At 37.6% G+C, this 25882-nt stretch overlaps 1 pseudogene; it reads left to right on the top strand.

Annotated features, from left to right (window-relative positions):
- LOC111539240 overlaps positions 1 to 25882 on the top strand; it is a 62878-nt pseudogene that overhangs the window by 22563 nt on the left and 14433 nt on the right.

Consider the following 25882-nt stretch of genomic DNA (forward strand, 5'->3'; position numbering starts at 1 on the left):
TAACATCTTAGATTATGTTGGGTTACATAAAATATATTATTAAAGTTAATATTTTTTTCTCCTTTTTTCGTATTACTACTAGAAAATTTAAAACTGCATACATGGTTGAATTATATTTCTTTTAGACAACACTGCTCTATGTTACTAAGTATATTTAGATATTTTTGACATCTATTTATGGAGTCACAAAAATAGAAGAACAGTTCCACATGAATCAGTAGAGAGTAAGAAAAAGACAAAACCTCCTAAAGTGACAAGTCATCATATTGAGCAAATTTAAAACTGAATTTTTAAAAGGAAACATTAATATGCTTTGATTTTTTGTCTTAGCCATATCATCACTGCCATTAGATATTTCTTTCCTTAGATAATCTCATCTTGCAACATTGGCAGCAACTGACCAACACAGAAGAGGATTTAAGTAACATATACTTCAAGTTCAGAAATAAATTTTCTAAAACAGCCTTTCCTATTTCTGTTTGTGATTTGAGAGATTCTACCCTTTCCTTATAGGGATCAAGAACTTCCAAGGTCCCTATCTCCACACCTGAGTATACAAGCATCATGACAATTTTGTGGGGAAGAGAGCAGTTGTGGTTGGCATCGGGAATTCTGGAGCAGATGTGGCTGGCGAGATCAGTTATGTTGCTGAACAGGTTTGACATTCTAAACTGATTCTGTTCTTTGGTGTAACCTTATACCTGCAAAGCATGGACCATGGTGAGTCTAGGCTTTTGCTATTGCTTTAGCAGTAGCATCCCAACCTTGACTGCTGCTCTCCAACTTGGTAATAGCACTTTCTTCTTCTGATTATATATGAGTGAAAGAATGGAGAAAACCAAAATAATAGTACCCTCCCATACCATAATGCACTGGAATCATGAAAGATATCTATCAAACTAGAGTCAGATAGCTTCGGAATTATCGAGGTATAGCTACACTATGCTAGTCAGATGGAAACTTTCAAACTGAAATGAATTTTACAGAAAATTCCAAAATTTTCACACTGGAAATAAAGTTTAAACAGAGAAAAATAAACACAAGCGCGAGTAAAAATACACTGCTGATACATGAGAAAGTTGCTAGAAATAGGGTGGGAATTCTGTGAACTTTCACTGACTAAAAAAAATTAAGAGTAGGAAAAAATGAACTATTTTTTTCTCTATAGGGAATGTTTTTGACCCCTAAAGAGCATGGAGAGATTACTTTTCAAAACTCAAAATTAAATTTCATTTTTGATTTAAGATTTTCAGGAAGAAGACACAAGATTTCCACTACTTAGATGGAAATTCATTCTGTATGGATGAAATTCAGTCAACCATTCTGAGTGCTATCTTACCCCTGCCAAGCATTGAATGCAAGATACAATGATAAATGAGTTATAATCTCTGAGATTAAAGACCTCACAAGCTAGTGATTTTATTTTCATTAAAAACTCTATAGACTTTTAAAATCTCAGTTAAATAATTCAAAATAGAGAATTTACAAAATATATCTTCTATTTTTCATGGACTTCATACTTTTCATGTTAAACTTTCCATTTGTAAATGTGAAAAAAATTCAAGATGTGCATTTTCACATTGCATTTTTGGTTTTTTTGTGTGTGGTTTTGTTGTTGTTGTTGTTTGTTTGTTTTCTTAATAGAGGCATGGTCGCTCTCTGTCACCCAGGCTAGAATGCAGTGGCACTATTGCAGCTCACTGCATTCTTAAACTCCTGGGCTCAGGCGATCCTACTGCCTCAGCCCCACGAAGTGCTAAGATTACAGGCATGAGCCACCATGCCCAGCCTGTATTTTTTCATGATAAATTATTCATGTTAACCTTTTTTTTCTACATTCTGAGACCTAAAAAATTCCAGATATCTAGCAGGGCCATAAGTGAACATTAAAATAGAAATGAAAAACAAACAGGTGAATTAAAATGACTTTAAATAATTGGACCTGGACCTGAGAAATATATAAAGTGAGAGAGAAGGAAGAGAATCCAGAAGGGGGGATGAGATGATATGAGAAGTTAACCAAATTCCCTTGACAGTTTAGAAAAGAAATGTATCTGAGCTTCTGAGATAAAAGTAATAAGAAATAAAATGGTAATTTGGCAAGAACTTCTTTCCTACAGGTTTTCCTCAGCACAAGACGAGGTGCGTGGATATGGAACTGGGTTTGGGATAATGGGAATCCCTTTGATATCACAGTCCTCACTTGTTGTAATAGAATAATGGAAAAAATTTTCCCCACATTCATGATCAACAAATGGGTAGAAAATAAATTAAATGCAAGGTTTAACCATGACAATTATGGACAACAGCCTCAACACAGGTAAGGTGTAGGGTTTAAAACAAATAAACAATATTTTAAAGCTACTAGACCAAGCAGAATCTATAAGCTATATTTAAGAAATAAGAATTAAAGGGTACCATTCTAATACTTGGTAGCATTTAGTTGGATAGAGAGTATTCAAGTTATTTCCTTCCTACTAATAGCTCATGGTCATTCTACTAAGTTTCTACTAAGAAACAGATGTGGAGGGTTGGAGGTAGGGGAGTAGAAACAAACTTTAATACTTGTTTTATTTGAGACTCACACCATCTAACTATGCCACCCTCTATTTCCTCTTTCGCTATCATCTGTTAACCACTTCCTGTTCACTCCCAGATTCAAAACTGTGATTCCTCTGGAAGACCTAACTGTCACCCTCAAACCTACTGTCAACCAGGACAGTTTCAGTGCCTGTATGTATGACTACCCAATACCCATGGAGTGCAGCCCCTTGACTTTCTCAACTGCCCTGGTCTCCAGTCGTACTTCACTTGAGCCATGCACACCCATGGCCATCCTGGAACTTACCACCCAGAACTGCAGTGCATCTGGATGCCATTCCAGGGCCCATTCTGTGATTGCAGCCTCTTCCTTTAACACTCTCACCCTACTACATGCTAGCTAGTTCTCTGACCTTATCCAGTCCTCTCATCCCACATCTTCTTCCTCTTGTTCTTTCGTTTCTGTTACCATTTTTCTTCTATTTTCTTTCTTGCTCCCTTTTCCCCATTTGTCCCTCAAAACTTGGTGTTATCCATGTATCTATTCTTGGTCCTCTTCCCTTTTCTTCCTACACAGCTTCCTTTATTTAAAAAAAAAAAAAACCTAGGCAAAAGATAAAAGCTTGAACTAAAGCAGTGAAAATAAAAAAATAATAGTATTAAGAAGTATCTGGATGAAAAAGCATACATAGCTTTATGACTAACTGAGGTAGGATGTGTGACTCCAGGTTCTTCCCTGAGGAAAAAGTGTTCAGAAGATGAAAGATGTGTATTAATAGGAAAGTAGAACTGAAAATATGGCTTCCTGCTACTAATTTATAGTTCAAGTACTAAATTACAATTACCAAAGGTCTGTGTGTCACTGAACGTAAGTTTTTCCAATGAAGATTCACTCTTAAAATCATGCAGGTGCACCATGTAGGCCCTTGAAAAATATTAATGACTGACTGGTGTTAATATTTACATTATATTGAGTGAAACTACATATGTTAAGAATCAAAAAGCTTTATTCCTGGAAAAAATTACTATTAGTTAAAAATATATTTAGCTAAAAATAATCGGGTATACTATCACCTGATTATCACAATCTGATCTGATTGTTATATTATTATTATTACCGTTTTATAGATTAGGAAACTGAGACTGAAATGTTATGAGACTTTTCCAAGTTCTCACAACTCGTAAGTGACAGGACCAGTATTAGTCTAGTTCTGACTCTGAAAATCAAGTTTGTAACCAATAAACTATATCACCTTTTCAGGAATGCCAATATAGAATATAAAAAATTGGGAGGCTGAGGTGGGAGAATTACTTGAACCCAGGGGGTGTAAAACAAAAAAGAAGAAGAAAAATCAGGATCAAGTTTGATAGAATTGCATTGTAGTTTCTGATAACCAGAGTAAATTGATTAAGTCATCTGGAGAAGTTTCCCCCAGATTCCTAAATAATTTTTATCAAGTTCTCCATGATCTGATTAATGAGAAGTCAGAATTGTATCTAATCAGGATACATCACCAGACAGTTCTTTCCTGATGAGTCAAAATGTAATAGAAAATAGTAGATACCTTCACGGAATCCTCTACATTTGAGACACAAAATTGTCAATTAGACAAGTCAAGAATTTAAAAGATGTACTGCTGTACACTGAGGCCAGAGTTCATATCCAAGTGGCTTATGTTGTTTCTATATCTTACATCGTTCACTTTCTAAAGCCATGTCGTTATTCCCTCAGTGAAGTCATTTCTAATAATAACACATTTTATTCTCATTTAAAAATATCTACTTTAGGTAGATATGTTGGTTTCCATATATATATGTTGGTTTCCAAGATATATATATATATATATATCTATCTTGCCCTTCTTTCTTCTAGCCACTCTGACTAGTGTAAGATGGTATCTCATTGTGGTTCTGAAGTACATTTCACTAATGATTAGTATGATGAGCATTTTTTCATACATTTGTTGGCTGCATGTATATCTTTTTAACTTTTATTTTAAGTTCAGGAGTACATACACAGGTTTGTTACATAGGTAAACTTGTGTCATGGGTGTTTGTTTTACAGATTATTTCATCACCCAGGTATTAAGCCTCATACTCATTCGTTACTTCTCCTGATCCTCTCCCTCCTCCCACCCTCCACCCTTTTATCAGCCCAAGTGTGTGTTGTTCCCCTCTACATGTCCATGTGTTCTCATCATTTAACTCCCACTTAAAAGTGAGAACATGAAGGATTTGGTTTTCTGTTCTTGTGTTTGCTGAGGATGATGGACTCCAGCTCCAACCACGTCTCTGCGAAGGACATGATTTCACTCTTTTTAATGGCTGCATAGCATTTCATGGTGTATATATACCACATTTTCTTTATCCAGTCTATCATTGATGGCATTTCCGTTGATTCTATGTCTTTGCTATTGTGAACAGTGCTGCAATGAACATATGCATGCATGTGTCTTTAAAACAGAATGATTCACATTCCTTTGGGTATATGCTCAGTAATGGGATTGCTGGATCAAATGATATTTCTTTCTTAAGGTCTTTGAGGAATCACCACATTTCTTCCACAATGGTTGAACTAATTTACACTCCCACCAACAGTGTATAAGCCTTGCTTTTTCTCCACAACCTTGCCAGCATGTTATTTTTTGATAACATGTGATATGGTGTCTGATTGTGGTTTTGATTTGCATTTCAGTGATGCTGACTTTTTTTCATATGATTGTTGGCCACGTGTATGTCTTCTTTTGAAAAGTGTCTGTTCATGTCCTTTGCCCATTTTTTATGAGGTTGTTGGATTTTTCCCTTGTAAATTTGAGGGCATTATATAATGGTAAAGGGTTCAATTCAACAAGAATATCTAATTATCTAAATATATGTGATATATGCAGAACTTTCCACCCAAAAACAACAGAATATACATTCTTCTTATCACTACATGGCACATAATCTAAAATCAATCACATAATCAATAATAAAACACTTCTCAGCAAATGTCTTATTTGCTCATGTCCTTTGCCTACATTTTAATGGGGTTGTTTTTTGCTTGTTGATTTGTTTAAGTTCCTTATAGACTCTGGTTATTAGACTTTTGTCAGATGCATAGTTTTTGAAAATTTTCTCTCATTCTGTAGGTTATCTGTTTACTTATTGATAGTTTATCTTGCTGTGCAGAAGCTCTTTAGTTTAAGTAGGTCCTACTAGTCAATTTTTTGTTTTTGTTCAAATTGCTTTTGAGGACTTAGCCACAAATATTTTGCCAAGGCCGATATTGAGAAGGGTATTTCTTGGGTTTTCTTCTAGGACTTTTAGTTTGAGGTCTTACATTTAAGTCTTTAATCCATCTTGAGTTAATTTTTGCACATAATGATAGGTAGGTTTAAATCTTCTCTATGTGGCTAGCCAGCTATCCCAGCACCATTTGTTACATAGGAAGTTCTTTCCCCATTACTTATTTTTGTAACTTTGTCAAAGATCAGATGGCTGTGGGTGTGTGGCTTTATTTCTGGGTTCTCTATGGTGTTCCATTGGTCTATGTGTCTGTTTTTGTACCCATACCATGCTGTTTTGGTTACTGTAGCCTTGTAGTATAGTTTCCAGTCAGGTAATGTAATGTCTACGGATTTGTTCTTTTTGCTTAGGTAATATAATTTAAAACCATATTATCTTTTTAAAATAAATAGACAATATATTTTAAAACATGTTTTAAAACATTTTAAAACAAAATGTTTTAAATATTTTAAAGATATAAGTTTAAGGAGGAAGAAGCGATATAGAGGAAGAGGGAGCATGACATGTTCCAGTTATTCTGGGTTAAAACCCCAGAATTACATTTTTGAAAAATCTATAACTTTGCTGTGGTGCTATCACTTTGATCTTTGACTTCTGTGTCCAAAGGGCCAGTGGTTTGAAATTGGACAAGGCCCACTTTTTCTTCTAAGGTAGAACCCACTTTTAAAAAGCAGCTCTAAATAATTAGAACTATTTAATAGTAAACTGAATAGTTTCACAGTGGCAGCCATAGATGGAGATAGAACAATGTCAAAAGAAACCATACATGATGCTGGTCTACTGCACTATGAGGAAGCCTCCACTAGAGGCATGCTTCCACCTTTGCATTCTGTTTGGGGGTGTTGATTCTGAGGTTCACTGGGGTCTCTCCTCTCTTCATCAAGCAGAGTAAAGGTTCTTCATGCATCTGATGTCTCTTTCATTCCCTGACTATTGGTTCCCACATGTGTGACAGCAGTTTTGGGTAAATGCATCTGCTCTGCAAACCTAAAGTCTCCCTTGGTGGGTCTCCTTAGGTTCAAGACTTAGGAAGAACTATTAAAAAGCCCAACTGCAGCTGCATATCAAAGCCACAATCTATCTTCAACTTTATCAGAAATAAAGTAGGTTTTCATTACCTATGCCTGACTTCTGTGTCTTAATTCTTACTTGTTTCTGAACTCAGAAGGGATTTAAGGGCTGTGAGCAATTATTACCCCGAATGCTAAAACGAAACACTGTTATGAGAAATTTTGGAGATGGAAGAACAAGGCTACGAACACGGGTGAAATCAGGACTATTGTGGTACCAAAAGAGATAGAAAAAAGAAAATCTATGGGGGAGAAAAATGAAATACCAAATGAAGAACTATAAGAACACCAAGTGAGATCCTACAACCTCACCCTCACTTCCACTCTGATCCACAGCACCTTAATAGTCTCTCGTGAAGAATGGGAAGAATTGGAGACTCCTCACTACTAGATAAGAACTTAGAGAATCTTGATGCAGGAGTATTAAATCCTAACTTTATTTCTGTAGGAATTCTACCAGCATCCCCTTTTTGAGGACAGGAGATAAAGTTTATAAGACAGAAGTTTACATAATATCTCAGCTACCCTTAAGGATTTCTAGGTGAGAAAAAGTGAGATTCTGTTCAATTATCCCTAAACACTTTATAAATTAAGATTTATGAGACTATGTTTTTCCTATTCGCTAGAATGTTTTCATATTTCAAGATCTGTATTACTAAATTTCAACCTCAGTGGGAGATTGGCATCCACAATCCCCAAATAATGGAAGGTGTGAAGATGTTAACAGAATTTAACTATCAATTTTTCTTAAAGCAAGACAAAGCTATCTACACAAAGCCAGGTCATAGTACAGATATCCCAAGAGTCAGCACTCTAAACTGTAAGCCCACTGAGGAACAAGACTGTCACCTGTATCTTAAGCTTCTCTTCTAAGTAAAGCTGTGGACTGGAGTTCTTGCTTGTCTCCTTGTTCCATTACCTAAGTACATTCATTTTCACACTTCTATTCCAACTGGGACCTCTTTTACTTTTTCACTGACCTCTCCAGTAAAAGTCCCCTCCTTTTCCTTTTCAGTCACTTCCATTAATTATAGTCCAGGCAAAAATTTCAAAGAGTTTTAGATTGACTACTTATCCAACCAACCAACACATACACACTGTTTGCTAAGTTATAATTTAAGAAATAGGTCAGAAACTGATTCAGAATAACAGAACACCTTTTTAATGACTTTGATGTGGTTAACCGCATAAAAGAAAATTCAGCAGAGACTTAGCAGCCTAAGCCTAAGGCATTTCCGTCTTAAGTATATATTAGTATATATTACATTTATATTAGCTTCCTAAGTATACATGTTTATTAGGAACTATTTTTCAGAAATTACCCTTTTATTGAAAGTTCACATCATTCTAAATACTTTTTTCTGAACTTTCTTCAGAAAATAAATTAAAACTGTTGAAAATTCTAAAAATTCAAATTATAACAGCTGCCCCAGGATTTGCTTCTTTAATAGTATTAATGATTCTCATCATTTTGGAGGTAATTAACTATCAAAATTTATGCTCATGGGCTTGAGGCAATTTGAGTCTATAACAATATTACTATAACTTTGTTATAAGGTGAAATATGAGAAAAACAATATGGTGTAATGCAGCAAATAACAACTTGTGAAAATTTTTCACTGAATTACCTGATTATTTTGCCATTCTACACATTCAGTTGGCAGCTTCTTTAGTGTATGTATTGGTTGGTTGTATAAGTACTCAATGATGAAAACTACTTAAGAAGTAGCAGAATCTAAGTATCTATAAAATACCTGATCTACCAAGATCTTAAGAGACTCTTGGAGATTTATTCTAGGGTTTGGGGTGGTCCTCTATTTTCATATTTGTATAAACTTGACATGACTACCTGGATGCTCCCTGTTTTTTATTTATACAAAAGGCAGGACAGTTTTGTTTCTAAGAGCTTGTGTTCTAGAGCCAGGCAGCTTGAGTTCAAATCCTGGCTCTCCCATTTGCCAGCTCTGCGATCGTAGGCAAGTTATTTGCTCTTGTTATGTTCAGTTTCCTCGTCTATAAAATGTGAGTGATAATATAGTCCCTACCTCACATTAAATAAGTTGAAGATGTTTAAAATAGCACCTGCCACAGCATAAGCACTCAAAAGGTGGTTATTTTAATAAATGTTAGGTGTTAACATGTCAAGCTGTTAGGTGTCAATCACATTTATGTGGCCCATTTGTGATCCTGATTCCATATTCTCTAGTGTAAAGAAAATTTATAAGAAACCAAGATAGATATCTTTGCAGTTGGCAAGCTCATTTGTGTTTCCAACTGATATTATGTCATAATACCTTGAGAATGTCTACATTATTTCTTCTTCCAATGTGGTATTACACCATACATACTCTTGTGACTTGCTTATAAATTATTTAAGCAAACCACCAATATTGGACATTTCTGTGGTTCTGAAAAATCCCCTATTATTTTCCTGACATTGGACCATGTCTTTCTTCATTTGATGGTGTCAGATTATCTTCTAAGAACAGAAGATGAGGGGCAGATTGATTTACTCAGTTTTTAATTAATTTCCTAGTTTCTAGTTATCATTCATGTATTTCAGCTCTATTTTGTCACATTTTTCCTACTTCTAACATCTGATCCTTTGATAAACTGAATCTGTAAAGCACATAAAAAACTACACTGTCAATACTTCTTCCTAGTTTTGCTGAACCTGCAGAGTTTTATTTGTGGATACAACACCTCTCAGAATGCCATCCTCATTCCCAAACAGTCCCTTCCTTCAACACCCCACCACCACTAGACTGAGTCCACCATTTTCTGACAGCTGTTATTTATGAATCAGTGTAGAAAAAGGAGAATGCTGCCCCAAAAAGCATCACAAAGTTATGGCTGGTAGAGCTTCAGGGTCTCCAAACCAGGAAAGCGAATGGGAAAAGGGCTGCATAAGAGCCAGCCAAATGTCTTTTTTTTTTTTTTTTTTTTTTTTTTTGAGCCTGAGTCTCACTCTGTTGCCCTGACAGGCTGGAGTGCAGTGATGCAATCTCAGCTCACTGCAACCCCCACCTCCTGGGTTCAAGTGATTCTCATGCCTCAGCTGCCCAAGCAGCTGGGATTACAGGCATGTGCCACGACACCCAGCTAATTTTTCTATTTTTCATAGAAACGAGGTTTCACCATGTTGACCAAGCTGATCCCAGCACTTTGGGAAGGCAAGGCAGGCAGATCACTGGAGGTCAGGAGTTCGAGACCAAATGCCATCTTTAAAATAAAAACCTACCATGCTATTTGATTAGCCATTAGTATTCCTTCTTCCTTCATATTTTTTATTTTAAATTCCTTTTGGATGTCTTTATTCATCCAAAACAGGTAATATTTAATATTTAAATGTTATAGCAAACATACGTGCAATATATGATATATCCTAAATCACTTTCAGCTGCCCTATTTGGACCTTCTAGGATAAAGTTTTAATATCATCATACTTAACTCTTCGTTCAAATTCAGTCCCCAAAAATGTAAGCAGTGGGAGGGGTCTGACACATACTGTTGCTGAAAGCCTCAGGCTCCAAAGTCAGACTGACATGGGTTCAAATCCCAGTGCTTCCTCTTACTGCTAAGTAACGAGGGACAAATTGCCTCACCCAAATGAGTCTCTGTGTCTCATCTGTGACATATGGATAACAGTCCCTACCCCACAGAGGAGCTGCAAAGAGTAAATGAATAAAGCATGAGTGGTATTTCTCAGCACTGCGCCTTATAAGTGTTAGATACCATGATTACTATCATTCTCTGTTGCATTCTCATTCTCCTGAGGAAGTCAAAGTGCAAGTTAGAGCCGGGTGCTGTGGCTTTTTCCTGTAGTCCCAGTGATGCAGGAGGCTGAGGTGACAGATCTCTGCAGCCCAAGAGATTGAGGCTTCAGTGAGTCATGATTGCATCACTGCACTCCAGCCTGGGTAACAAAGAGAGATCCTGTCAGAAAAAATAGTGCAAGTTAGATCTCAATCTTTGAGAAATGGCAGGCACAGAGATATTGAGCCAGCCCAGGCAACAGAAGCCTCCCTGCAGTCATGTAATGTGCCTGAATATTTATTTAAGCCAAGACCAGGAAATCTCCAAAGCAAATACTGCTAAACTTCCTAAACTCTCTACATTTTCAACTCTTAGAGAAATTAGTGTATGTATACATTAGTGTATACAATATTCCGAATTGAAGTGCCCCGCAGTATTTGTAGCTCTCCAGCACACTAAATATGCCCACCAAAAAAATGTTAATTTTGATGATAAATTATTTTATAAAAGTGAAACAAAATTTGTCAAACTGACCCTAGAAATAAAAATTGTATTATAAATGAGGATGTGGCTCAAAGTCCTCAAACACCTTTTTTATTCCAAAGGCACTTGGGCAGCAGCAACCTGTGAAGATGGACTAAAGAATATTCTGCTGTACTTAGTTTTCTCAATGTCTCTGACACTATAGGGTGAGGAAGTGACTCAAGGTATTTGTAGAGCCAGGGCTGGATGTGAACTCTGGGATCTGTCTTTCTGGATGAATAAACTATTTGACTCTATCAGAAACCCCCAAATAAGTACACACAATAAGATTAGCATTTCTGAGCATGGTTTGGTCCACTTCAGAGAGACCCCCTCAGAACAAATGAATCCTTTTATAGGGAATAAAAAAGCCTTGACAGTCTCTCTTTTCTCAGACAACACCCAGCAAAGAAATGCACCCATTGAAGTCTTGACTAACACTCCTGATTAAATCACTCCCATTGGGCAGGCCGATGCCCGAGGGGAATAAATAAGTAAGAAAACACATTACAAGCTTAGTGTTTTCCACATGTGGCTTTTCCCAAATCTTAAAGGAATCGATTTCAAAATAATGACACTTACAAATGTGAAACAACTTGAAATATGAACTAATTATTCTATATAATGCCTTTAGATACCAGGAAGCATTAATATCTCTTCCTGTTTGAGTGATGGACACATACACACATATGTGAAGTTGGCTGCCTTAAACCACCACAGTGAATAGGGATTAAGACCCAGGAATATCCAGAGTAGATTGTATGGGTCAAATCACATTACAGGAAAGGAGTCCCTATCCAGACCCCCAGAGTTCTTGGATCTCATGCAAGGAAGAATTCAGGGCAAGGCCACAGAGAAAAGTGAAAGCAAGTTTATTAAGAAAGTAAAGGAATAAAAGAATGGCTACTCCATAAAGCAGCCCCGTCGCCTGCTGGTTGCCCATTTTTATGGTTATCTCTTGATGATACGCTAAACAAGGGGTGGATTATTCTTGCCTCTCCTTTTTAGGCCATATAGTGTAACCTCCTGATGTTGCCATGGCATCTGTAAACTGTCATGGCATAAACTGTTATGGTGGGAGTATAGCAGTGAGGACAACCAGAGAGGTCACTCTCGTGGCTATTTTGGTTTTGGTAGGATTTAGTCGGCTTCTTTACTGCAACATGTTTTATCAGCAAGGTCTTTACGACCTGTATCTTGTGCTGACCTCCTATCTCATCCTGTGACTTAGAATGCCTTAACTGTCTGAGAATGCAGCCCAGTAGGTCTCAGCCTCATTTTAACCAGCCCCTATTCAAGATGGAGTTGCTCTGGTTCACACGCCTCTGACACAGCTGCCCTATCTCTGTTTCCAAAGGCTTGAAGGAAACTCCAGTCAATCAGGAAATGTGCCTATGTAGCCCTAGTGCTGCAGGAGATGAGAGACCTGCTGGCCCACACTGTTCACCATACAGTAGCTTCACACTCATAGGATGACCCTTCAAAGACTGGGAGTCACAGGTTTAGTATTTCCAGTTTTTTGGAATTCAAGTGGGTATCACAATGGCTTATCACCTTGGTACCCCAGCTGTGTAAAATTCAAAACATAACAGATCCTTATATTCTCAGAAAATCCTCCCCTTAGGGAATCCTTCCCTATGGGTTAGACATGCTGTTTAATCAGCAGACAAAACCAGTTGAACCATGAACCTATTCTGACCCCCAAGGAAGCACCACTTTTCTAATACTGTGCCAGCAGTATTTTCCACTTACACAATTTCCTTCATTTATTTATTTACACATCACTGCAGCAAGCATTTCTTGAGCTCCAGACACTGTTCTAGGCACTAGGGATATAGCGGTAAACAAGAAAGTCAAAATCTCTTCCTGTGAGCTACACACTCCAGGGGGAGAAAATTACTCAACAGATAAAGAAACAATATCATGGAGGAGGAAAGACTAATAAGAAAAATAAAGCAAGATAAGAGACTAGAAGGTGATCTGGAATGGGGATGAAGAGGATTTCTTTTTTTAAAAAGACTGGTTAGGGAAAAACTTTGAGGGAGAACGTTTGAGCAGAGACCTTAATGAAGTGAGGGAGATAATGACTGTCAGCAACTTGGTGGAAAGTTTTTCTGATTCTTTTTTATGCACACGAATACACAAACTGTTTTCTCATAAAAACTGGAGCATATTGTAACAATTTTGTTGTAAATTTCCATAATTTATTTCAGTAATCCACCAACTGTTGGGGATTTAGTTTGTCTCAACATACTTGAATTTATAAGAAGAATCAACTGAAAGTTAATGATAGATAATAAAGACTTTAATAACTGAAGAGGCTGAAGACTGGAAAAATAGATGATACATCCAAAGATCACTGTCATGTTGACTAGTAATTATGGCCAATTACTGTACTTCATCCAGAATACTAATTTACAATAACTGTGGATTCTGCTACTGTTTCCCACACCTGTAAGTGCCACCATCACCTCTATCATCTCTCATTAATGGAGAACCTATGATCCACTCCAACATGCAGGAAGTAATTCAAAGCCTATTGTTCTCAGAACCAGGAAACAAGAAAGGACATACGAGCAGAAAACATTATCTGGCTCCTCTCCTTGAACAGACAAATTCCTTGCTGATAATGGAAGACACCTGGAAACTTCCTAACCTTATGAGATTCCACCACCATCTGATTTCTGCCTTCATGGGTTATCCCATGTTCCATCTACTCTCTTCCAATTAACTGCTTATCTACATCCCAGACTTACGATTTTAAGAAGATGAACTAGACACATGGCACAAGAAGTTCTGAATTTCCAAGGGGACACAATCTGCTCTCCTGCTCAGTACAATGATGAGGATATGAGTTGGAAGAAGAGTCATGGGGCCCAGCCACTGTATTCTCCCTTAAGGAATCAGGGCTTTTAAAGAAAGCCTAGGCTCTACTGCTCCCACTATAGAAAGCCTGCAGAAAGAGGAATAGTACTTCCTGCTCAGAGCTTTAAGTGAACCAACTCACTAGGCAGTTGACCCAACCTCTCACCTCTCCCCACTTGCCAGTCCTTACTACCATACTTATTTTTTTGACCTGTATTTAAGGACCCTAGCCCACTTCTGTGATTGTCTTTTGTCCCCTCTTATTTGAGCCTACACTGGTTGCCCAGGACTTGATTGGCTCAATGCTGGTAAAAATCTGGCAGTCTGCCAAGTCAATAGTGGCAGGATAATAGCTACTATTGGGTTTCCCTGCCTCAAGATGGGAGGCAAAATATAGGAGGACTGCAGGAAGCAACAGGTCCTTCTGCAAGCAGGAGACCTCTAAAAGACAGAGGCGCAGAAGTCAGGATAGGGGTTGTTGGGGCTTGGGGGCAGGGCCACGACACATCTAGCTTTACTAGATGCCACAGCAATGTGTCATTATGATTAAAAAAAAAAAAAAGCAGTACTGAGGAAAGTTCTTGCTCAGGATCTAGTAAGGAGCTGACATGGATGGGCATTGACATGATTCTCACCATATAGTAATCCATTAGTTAGTGCTTCTCTATGAGAATATATGACTTTTCTTTAAAAGAATTGACATGCTACTCTTGAAAATTAATATAAGCGCATTCTACATCAGCTAGATTACCAGAGACCAAATTTGTTTATGTTAATGACTGCATCACTGCTAACAGGCATAGGTTTTTAATTGTCTCAGAACAAATGAGAAGAATTTAATATGTAAGTGATGAGCAACAAAGAGAAGGCTAAACAAAGTGTTTGTAACCGTGCAAAGAGAGAAAAGTTGTCAAGACAGAGACGCCCTCTCTCACCACTCCTATTCAACATAGTGTTGGAAGTTCTGGCTAGGGCAATCAGGCAAGAGAAAGAAATAAAGGGTATTCAAATAGGAAGAGAGGAAGTCAAATTGTCCCTGTTTGCAGATGACATGATTGTATATTTAGAAAATCCCATTTTCTCAACCCAAAATCTCCTTCAACTGATAAGCAACTTCAGCAAAGTCTCAGGATTCAAAATCAATGTGCAAAAATCACAAACATTCTTACACAACAATAACAGACAAGCAGAGAGCCAAATCATGAATGAACTTCCATTCACAATTGCTTCAAAGAGAATAAAATACCTAGGAATCCAACTTACAAGGCATGTGAAGGACCTCTTCAAGGAGAACTACAAACCATTGCTCAGTGAAATAAAAGAGGACACAAACAAATGGAAGAATATACCATGCTCATGTATAGGAATAATCAATATCGTAAAAATGGCCATACTGCCCAAGGTAATGTATAGATTCAATGCCATCCCCATCAAGCTACCAATGAGTTTCTTCACAGAATTGGAAAAAACTGCTTTAAAGTTCATATGGAACCAAAAAAGAGCCCGCATTGCCAAGACAATCCTAAGTCAAAAGAACAAAGCTGGAGGCATCACGCTACCTGACTTCAAACTATACTACAAGGCTACAGTAACCAAAACAGCATGGTACTGGTACCAAAACAGAGATAAAGACCAATGGAACAGAACAGAGCCCTCAGAAATAACACCACACATCTACAACCATCTGATCTTTGACAAACCTGACAAAAACAAGAAATGGGGAAAGGATTCCCTATTTAATAAATGGTGCTGGGAAACTGGCTAGCCATGTGTAGAAAGCTGAAACTGGATCCCTTCCTTATAGCTTACACAAAAATAAATTCAAGATGGATTAAAGACTTAAATGTTAGACCTAAAACCATAAAAATCCTGCAAGAAAACCTAGGCAATACCATTCAGGACATAGGCATGGGCAAAGACCTCATGACTAAAACACCAAAAGCAATGGCAGCCAAAGCCAAAACAGACAAATGGGATCTCATTAAACTAAAGAGCTTCTGCACAGCAAAAGAAACTACCATCAGAGTGAACAGGCAACCTACAGAATGGGAGAACATTTTTGCAATCTACCCATCTGACAAAGGGCTAAAATCCAGAATCTACAAAGAACTTAAACAAATTTACAAGAAAAAAATCAAACAACCCCATCAAAAAGTGGGCAAAGGATATGAACAGACACTTCTCAAAAGAAGACATTTATGCAGCCAAAAGACACATGAAAAAATGCTCATCATCACTGGCCATCAGAGAAATGCAAATCAAAACCACAATGAGATACCATCTCACACCAGTTAGAAGGGCAATCATTAAAAAGTCAGGAAACAACAGGTGCTGGAGAGGATGTGGAGAAATAGGAACGCTCTTACACTGTTGGTGGGTGAGTAAATTAGTTCAACCATTGTGGAAAACAGTATGGCGATTCCTCAAGGATCTAGAACTAGAAATACCATTTGACCCAGCCATCCCATTACTGGATATATACCCAAAGGATTATAAACCATGCTACTACAAAGACACATGCACACTTATGTTTATTGCACACTATTCACAATAGCAAAGACTTGGAACCAACCCAAATGTCCATCAGTGATAGATTGGATTAAGAAAATGTGGCACATATACACCATGGAATACTATGCACCCACAAAAAAAGGATGAGTTCATGTCCTTTTTAGGGACATGGATGAAGCTGGAAACCAATGTTCTGAGCAAACAATCCCAAGAACAGAAAACCAAACACCACGTGTTCTCACTCATAAGTGGGAACTGAACAATGAGAACACTTGGATGCAGGGTGGGGAACATCACACACCGGGGCCTGTCGTGGGGTGGGAGGAGCGGGGAGGGATAGCATTAGGAGAAATACCTAATGTACATGCTGAGTTAATGGGTGCAGCACACCAACATGGCACATGTATACATATGTAACAAACCTGCACATTGTGCACACGTACCCTAGAACTTGAAGTATAATAATAAAAAAAGAGAGAGAGAAAAGTTGTGTAAAAAAAGAAAATCAACTCATCACACAGCACATATTCATGAAGTCACATTGATGCCAAGAAAACAGGAGTAGTTTGATACCATGGTCATATTGCAAGCAGCTTTATACTTTCATCAAACTGGTATCTATTAGTTAAATTAATGTTAGGGGTTTGTTTTCACTTAAATTTAAAATTTGTTATGTAAGAGTTATCATCATAAGAAATTTTAACTGGTTTTAATGTCCGTACATAAGTAACCAGATAATTAAAATAATTTAAGTAAACATCACAGATTCTCAAGAATTATCTTTCACTTACAGAAAGCTCATTAAGATTATTTATTACAGCACTGTTTATAATTGCAAAGCATCAGACAGATCCCAAATTCCAAATATCTATCTATAGCATACTGATTGAATAACTATGGTGCAGCCACACAGTGGAATATGATACAACTGCCAAAAAAAAAAAATAAGATAACATGAAGCAATCTCTAAGATATTTGTTCAGTAGAAAAAAGTACAGAACAGTGTAAATAGTATACTGCCTTAGGAGTAGAAAAGGTAAGAATAAGAGTCTATGCTTATTTTTGTTTGTATTTACATTTTTAAAAAGCACTACAAGGACATTCAATAAACTATTAAAAGTGGATATCAATGAAACCAGACAGGAGGACTTCTCACTGTGTGCCTGGTTATATCGTGTCCATTTTTGAACCATACAAAATTGATATACTGAAAAACTAAATCTATAAACAAAAAGCAAAACTAGTGCATCTATCTGTTAGCCAAGATTAAGAAACACTCAGTAAATTGTTGGAGTGAGTATGTAGATTAAGGTGTTGAGAAGTTCAAGAAAAAAGCACATTTATAGATTCACATATTAAAGCCACCAAAATCTATTGAGGATCCTGGGCTGTCTCATTCATGAATAGCTCATTCATGACCCTGGATGAAGTTTAAACTCCGGTTTGAATGCACTGGTTTCAGCGCAACATGTTGCGCTGGGTCCATTTCAGCCACTAGGTAAACTGCGTTAATGCTAGATACTGTGACAGACATCGCCTGCGACTGTTTTGGGGAGTTACACAGACTGCATTCAAGTATTTCCTTTGTTGTATCTTGATGTCTTTAGTTTTGGATTTTAGGAGCAAACTTCAAAGAGCAGGGTTTTTTTGTTTTGTTTTGTTTTTGTCTTTCTCCAGATATCCAAGGAGTGCCCTTGCATCTCTGCAGTAATGATCCCACACAACTCAGGAGAAGAGCAACAACAGCCAATCATTGGGAAACGAAAGTTGGTGGTAGAAAAGGAAGAGAAGATAACCACTGGAGTGGTTTCGGCCCCAAAGCAAAGCTTCCACTGGAAACTTAAAGACATCCCCTCAGCATACTCCCCACCCCAGCTGTGGAGAGCAAGGAAGGCTATTCAGGGCAATAGAACATTAGTAGGTGAGATGAGAGTCTGAGGGAAGTGGGTTTGCATCGTGGCTCTACTACTTTCTAGCAGAGTAACATTGTGCTACTCATTTAACTTCTCTGGGCTTATGTTTGCTTAGTAGGAAAACAGGGACTATCACCATACAGTCCTCGTAAGGCTGTTGTGGGAATAAATAATCTGTGTCAAACACTGAGCACAGCAATAACCAGCAGAGATAAATGTCAGCAGTTGTTAATGTGTGATTGACAAAATCATTAGTAGAATGTTTCTTTAAACACCTAAATTAAGACAAAGTTGTTTAAAATATGTGTATTACTTTGCAAAACCCAGCATACTCTGACTGAAAGCCAGAATAGAGCAGCATTCTGTAGGGGGCGTTCCATACCTACCCCAAACTCCAGACCATGACTGTGGTCATCAGGTGGGTGCTCACTGGCCCAGGTATTTGACTGCATCAATGGCACATGAGTTCTTTGTGAGACAACAGAGGGGTTAGCTGCAAATGATGGAATCCTTGCTTTGGGATAAGATCTATGGTTTATTATACAGTTAAATCAAGCATGAATGCCATATTTCCCAGGTCGGCTGTTGTACAGAGCTAAATTAAGCAAAAAAAGAGGGCATTTTGATGAGCATGCAGGACTAATAGGCCAGGCACAGTCTAGCCTCAAGGACTGGCTCCAGAAACTGGAAAACTGCTTGAAACCCAGGCAGGACCCTCTCCCTCTCAGGTGTCTGTTCTGACCGCTGCTTCCTTCTCTACTTTCTGCATAGAGCAGCTTCCTCTGCTCCCAGCCTACAAAGTAGAATATGGTTGCTCATAGCTTCCCAGCATAAGTGCATAAGTTGCAGATCCAACATATGAGGGAAGTTAAATGTTCCTCAGTTTCTGTTCTAATTTCCCAGTGAAGGGTCTGTAATTGATTCACCTGGGTCAAATTCTCGTCTCTAAAGCAAGCAACTATGGCTTTCTGCAGAGGGCAGACTTGTTTCATATTTACATGGCTGCTGGAAACCCACTCCTTGACTTGAGAGGGAACAGTTAAGATAATTGCTAAGATCTGGACAGATGTCTTCAAAAATGCTCACAGTAAATCATATGGAGGGGCTCTGATTTTCATGCGGCACACAGAGACAAAAACAAAGTTTCTTCTGTGAAATCTTAGAAATATTACTTCTTTATAAACAGATTACAATAAATTCTTGGTCTATTTTTGTTTACTCAAAAGATAAGTGCTGAGTTTTCTTTAACGCAATTTATAATCCTCTTACTCGAAAGTTTTCTGCTATTCCTCTACCACGTATTTCCTTGGGGATGGCTTTCTCTTTCCCTGCATGGCCCCGAGGCTACCTCTGTCTCCCCTGAGCTCTGTCCCAGCTACCTCTGCATTCTCCAGATACCACTTTGTTCTCTCTTCTGCCCCTGGCTCCCAGGGTAGCTTCCTGATTGGACCTGAAATACAAATGATGCCTTTTCACTTCCTCTGTCACACTCACACATGGTACAGTTAGTCCACTCCTCACTCCATCACCTATGTGTACTGCAGATCCTTCAAATTAAAGAAATGATGACCTCATCTTAAAATCTTCTCAATCACCTTCATGTCAGGATGACAGCAAACACAACAAAGAACATGATGTTGGAAGCATATTCTTAGGTTTATGGACTTTTTGAATTTGGCTATTTCTACGCCATGGACTAAAGAAACTTAAAACCTGAGAACAGGGGCAATGTGATGTTTTATACAGACAGCAATTTCAGAATATTTTACTATATTTTCCAGTTTGAACTACTGTAACAGTGATAGGTTCTGACCAAGTAGCAGTGATTCACTGGACGACAACCAGATGGGCAAACTCCATACTTAGCCTAGGTGTCCCCTCCCCTTGGCATACTGCACATACCATCTTTAGAACTCTAGTACAGTATCTTGCAGTGTATTGTCATTGTCTGTTTGCTACTATCCATTAGAGGGCAGAGACCATGTCTTTTCCTCTTTTTATCTTCACCACCTAGAAAAATAAGCATCACATAGTAGGAGCTCTATAAACATTTATTTGATGAATGGAAAAAAAAAGCAATAAGAATTCCAAACACAAAGGAATTTTGTAAGAAGCAGATTACAACTAATAAGCAGATGAAAGTAAAGTGAATCCCACTGAGGAAAATAAGGTGCATTTGAGATACATTTTTTAAATGCTACCTCAGCCATGTATAATTTAAGAATATTGAGTGCTCTCTGACAGGTAGGTAGAGCCATGTAACTGCTTCAAAGCAATGAAGTCACGTAGGTGTTTTTATAATGTGACAAGAATATTTATTTTCATTGCTGACAAGTATTTACATTTTTCCACCGTGAGGTTAACCTAATCTTGTACCTTGTCATTTTCTCTCTCCTACAGAGGTAAATCCTCTGTCTATAAATGTATACAACCATAATCCCTTGAGCCATGCAAAGAGAGCGTGCCAGTTTTGACTGTGTAGCATCTATTTAATAGCTCGAGGGATAGCTGACAAAGAAGTAATTAAGAAAAAACAGATTTCACAAGCCAATAAAAATTCTCCCCTTAGCACAGCTTGAGAACTACAAAGGTAGGACTTAAATCTAGAGATAAACATTAGATAATTAGCTATTAAGCCCTTTCAAAAATGAAGATTTCTCTAAAAATTGAGCTTAAAGCCACTCTATATAATTAATGTCAGTTAAATCTAGCAACCTTATTTCTAAGCTTTTGTAATTTTAGAAAAGCTGGCATTGGATGACCAAAAAATACAAATTATATTTACCTTTAAGAAGAGAAAAATAGAGCAATTTGAGCTATGTGAAGTATACAAAATGTACCAGGCCTAGAGAAACATGAGTGTGGGACTTCATTCGGGCTTCCCCAACCCATGTCCAGAGGCAAATGTTAAAAGGCATTTTTGTTCCTGACTAGGAACAACAGCAATAAAAAAAAGCATTTTTGTTCCTCACTCATTATCATCATGTTTCTAGAATTTGTGATAGAAAGAACAATGTATAGCCAATGGATAGCTTATGTTATTTTTTTAATGTCAATTCCTGGTAAACAATGTAGAAACTGCTTTTTCTTTTTTCCTTAAAAACCCACTGTAACTGCTGCTAATCAAAGAATGGATTAAGGGCAACTTGAATGTATGCTCTTGGGTGACCATCCTCAAGCTTTGGCCTCAAATAAACTCCGCTTAATTATATTTTCTGAATTTCATCATTTAAGCTTGACACCTTTAAAGTACTGAATTCTTTCAAGGTATGTGATTGTGAGCCTACATTCCAGACATTATCCTTAGCCCTGGAGTTACAAGGGTGAATAAGACATGGCCTCTGCTCTTAAGAAGCTTACAGTCTAGGGCAAATGAGCTTGTGATTCCATTTTTATAATAATTATTCAAAATTGAGGAACCCTGGATTGTCATAAACCTCTGGAAGTTTATTCCCTAGATCCTAACAGGTCTCATCTAAACTAGTTCCGATGACTGCACATGCTTATTTCTCTTGGTGAGAACTTAGAAAAATACAGTAAATCCCTACTGTTAATGATAGAGACAGGAGATAGCCAAGGGTCCCCAATGAAACCCCACCTTCAAGCCTAAAACAGCCTGAAGGCTGAAAAACTGGACTGCTGGTCCTGGATGAAGCCCGTCCTTTCAGAAGGCTTCTTTCTGAATAATGCCCACTTGTGCACTGGGAGAATGGGGTGGAGCCTCAGCAAGTTCATGCCGTTTGCAGTGAGGAGGAGCCTGGCCTCCCCAGTTCCTGAGTGGGGTGACCTGGGATTCAATCTGTAAGGCGGGAGACCTGCTAGCAGGAATTTCTCTCACTTTGCAGAGAGTTACTTTTCCTTTTTCCTTTTTACCCAATAAATTCCATTCCTCACCCTTCTGTGTGTCCGTGAGCCTAATCTATCCCAGTCATGTGACAAGAACTTGGTTTTAGCTGAACTAAGGAGAAACTTCTGCAATGTTAATATTATGTGCAGTAACAGAACTCTTGAGCCCCTATGCTCAGGCCCATTCCTACCCTGTGGAATGTACTTTCATTTACAATAAATCTCTGTTTTTGTTGCTTTATTCTTTTCTTGCCTTTTTTGTGCATGTGGTACAATTCTTTGTCAAGATGTCAAGAACTTGGACACACTCTACTGATGGCACTTCTTTATAGCTTCTTACTGCTTAAAAGTCACATACTCCTTGTCACTAGGTTCTAACTTCCCTTAAATGTTTCCACAGATAACATCTTTAATGTTAAGAAACCTCAACTTTTCCATGTGAGATGTTTTTCAGATTCTGTATTCCAATGGGTCTACTGACACCAGCCAGTTTGAAAACCCTCTCTGAGGAACTGACTCAGTGTAAGAATGCAGTTTCTATATCTTTATGATTTCCTCCCCCATTCCCCAATCAGTGACCCCACTTCCTTTGCCCTCTACCCATCAAAATTATCTTAAAAACTCCAGTTCAAAACCCCTCAAGGTGGCAGATTTGAGGTTTCCTCTCATATCCTCATTTGGCTGCCCTATGATTATTAGACTCTTTCTCTGCTTCAACCCCTGCTATTTCAGTGTAATGGTATGTTATTGTGCAATGGATAATCGAACCTGGTGATCTTATAACAGCTGGCATAAGTCTTGGAGTTCAAAGGCTAAACAGCCTGGAGTTTGGATGTGCAAGGGCAGAAGAAATGTGTTCCAGCACCAGGAGAACGAGAGAGAGGAAACTGTCTTTCCTTTTCTGTTCTATTCAGGCCCCCAACTGATTAGATGGTGCCCACCCACATTGAGAACAGATCTTCCCCACTCAAACCCCAACTCACTAATCAATCTCCTTGAGAGACACTGTTACATGTGTGCCAAAAAATAATGCTTTGCCAGTTCTCTAGGTATTCTTTAATCCAGTCAAGTTGACACCTGAAACTAACCATCACAAAGGTCAAAAATTAAAAGTTTATTGTACTAAAATTATATATCATATATATTTTAAATTGTCAATAGACAAGTTAAAAATCATGTATTAAACATCTCATTTACCTTTACCTTAAAAAACTTATGTATAAATGTAGAAGGATTAATAGTATTCAAAATTCACTTCCTAACCACCATAGCAATAATTTATTCAGGCAAGAATCAAAGTTGAGGAATGAAAGTACAATAAAGAATGATATATTCACAAAGTAAATGTATTGTTTCAAAGTATTTCTCCACAAAATACTTACCAATTACAAAGGGAGAAATGGTAACTCTACAGTGGGGAATCTTTGTAGATATCATAGAAACCTAGTTATCAAACTAACATGTGATAATAATGGAACCAATTGATATCTTTTGCCTCCTGATGTGATATGCTCAAAAAGAATCTAAAATTATTTTGATGGTATTTCCAAGTACGTATAATCTGAATCTAATCACGATAAACATCAGGGAACTCCAATGGAGGGACAATATACACATAACTACACTGTGTTCTTTAAAAATGTAAAGGTCATAAAAGGGAAAGACTAAGGAATTGTTCCAGAGTAGAGGAACAGATTAAATGCAATTGGTAAAGACAGTGAGTCATCCCTTTAAAAAGGACTAATAAAAAGTTAAAATATTAGCAAACTGCTTAAGAAGAGAAAGCACAAATTGCTAACATGAAGAATGAAAAATTGGACTTAAATCAGAAAAAGACAAAACACTTTACAAAAGAAGATATCCAAAATGGTACTTATCATCATTAGTCAGCAGGTATATGCAAATTAAGGCCAAATGAAATGCTATTATACATCCTGAATGGCTATTACGGAAAAATGAAAAATGCCAAGTGTTGATGAAAATATAGAACAATTAGAACTCCCATATACTGCCACTGGGAAGATAAATTGATACAGCCACTTTGAAAAACTGGCAGTATTACTAAACATAGAGAAATATATACTTGCAAATCAGAAATTTTACTCAGAGGCATATAGCCAAAAGAAGTATATAAATCACATATTGACCAAAGACATGTAGTAGAACGTTCAGAGAAATTTTTCGTAACATTTGTCATTTTAAAAATTCAATGTAGAACAAATAATAAAATTGTCACGTAGCTGCATACTGCCAATACTATACTATAGCAATAATAATTGATGATCTACAATTACACACACACAAAACAAAATGTTGAATGAAAGAAACGTAAAACGAAATTAAATTTTGGGATCCCAAACACATTTAGCTAAAAGGAAGAGTCAAGCTAGGAGCTGGGTTATGCAAACCTACCTCCCTCTTTTGGTTCCTAAATAAGACGACTACAAGATGAAAAGCTACACACCTCCCCCATATTTTGCTCAAAAAGAAATTCCTAGCGAGCTGTTAAAATTTCACCATGGCAATGCAAATTGACAGCTTATCTTTACAGGTGCAGTCAGCCACGGGCCACCAAAATAAATTCTTATCTGATTGTTCCCCTACCCCAGAGTCTCGCTCTGTCACCCAGGCTGGAGTGCAGTGGTGCAATCTCGGCTCACTGCAACCTCCACCTCTAGGTCAAGCAGTTCTCCCACCTCAGCCTCCGGAGTAGCTGGGATTACGGTGTCCACCACCACATCCAGCTAAGTTTTTGTATTTTTAGTTGAGATGGGATTTCTCCATGTTGGTCAGGCTTGTCTCGAACTCCTGACCTCAAGTGATCCACCCGCCACTTGGTCTCCCAAAGTGCTGGGGTTACAGACGTGAGCCACCACACCCAACCTGATCTATGTTATCTTATGTAAAATGTAGATTCACTGAGCCAGAACAAAGGCACAAATGACATTTTTCCCTATCTGACTCTTGCATGAAAATTGCGTACTTTTCAATATCCCGCCCTTTCCTCTTTAAATTTGGAGCCCTCAAAATCATCTGCAGAGAAAGGCATAGACCCGTCTCTGGGTTTGTCCTTAACTTTGGCAAATAAATCTCCTAAAATGATTAAGACTTGTCTCATTATTTTTCTAGATTGACAGAAGCTAGACACAAGTGTATATATCACACACACACACACACCTATATATATATATCATTTATACATTTCTATACACAGCTTAAACTGATCTACATTGTTGGAAGTCCAGCTATTAGTTATCCTTGATGAAAGGTGGTAATTGCAAGGGAGGACGTGGAATATTATTAACATTCTGCTTCTTGATCTGGGTTTTGGTAACAGGTATGTTTCTTTATAAAAATTTATTGAGTTATGTATATTTTTTCTGTATGTATATTTTACTTCAATTGAAGTTTTTAAAATTATATTTATTTTACTTACCAGATTTTCAAGATAAAAAATTTAATAATACACTGGTCTACCGAGGATATAGGAAAATAAGCATTCTTGTGCTTGTTGGCATGGGGATAATGTGGTACAAGTTTGGTATAAAGAGTGTTAACAGAGAGGAGTGC

The sequence above is a fragment of the Piliocolobus tephrosceles genome, chromosome 1 (genome assembly GCF_002776525.5).
Source record: "Piliocolobus tephrosceles isolate RC106 chromosome 1, ASM277652v3, whole genome shotgun sequence".
NCBI classification, from domain to species: Eukaryota; Metazoa; Chordata; class Mammalia; order Primates; family Cercopithecidae; genus Piliocolobus; species Piliocolobus tephrosceles.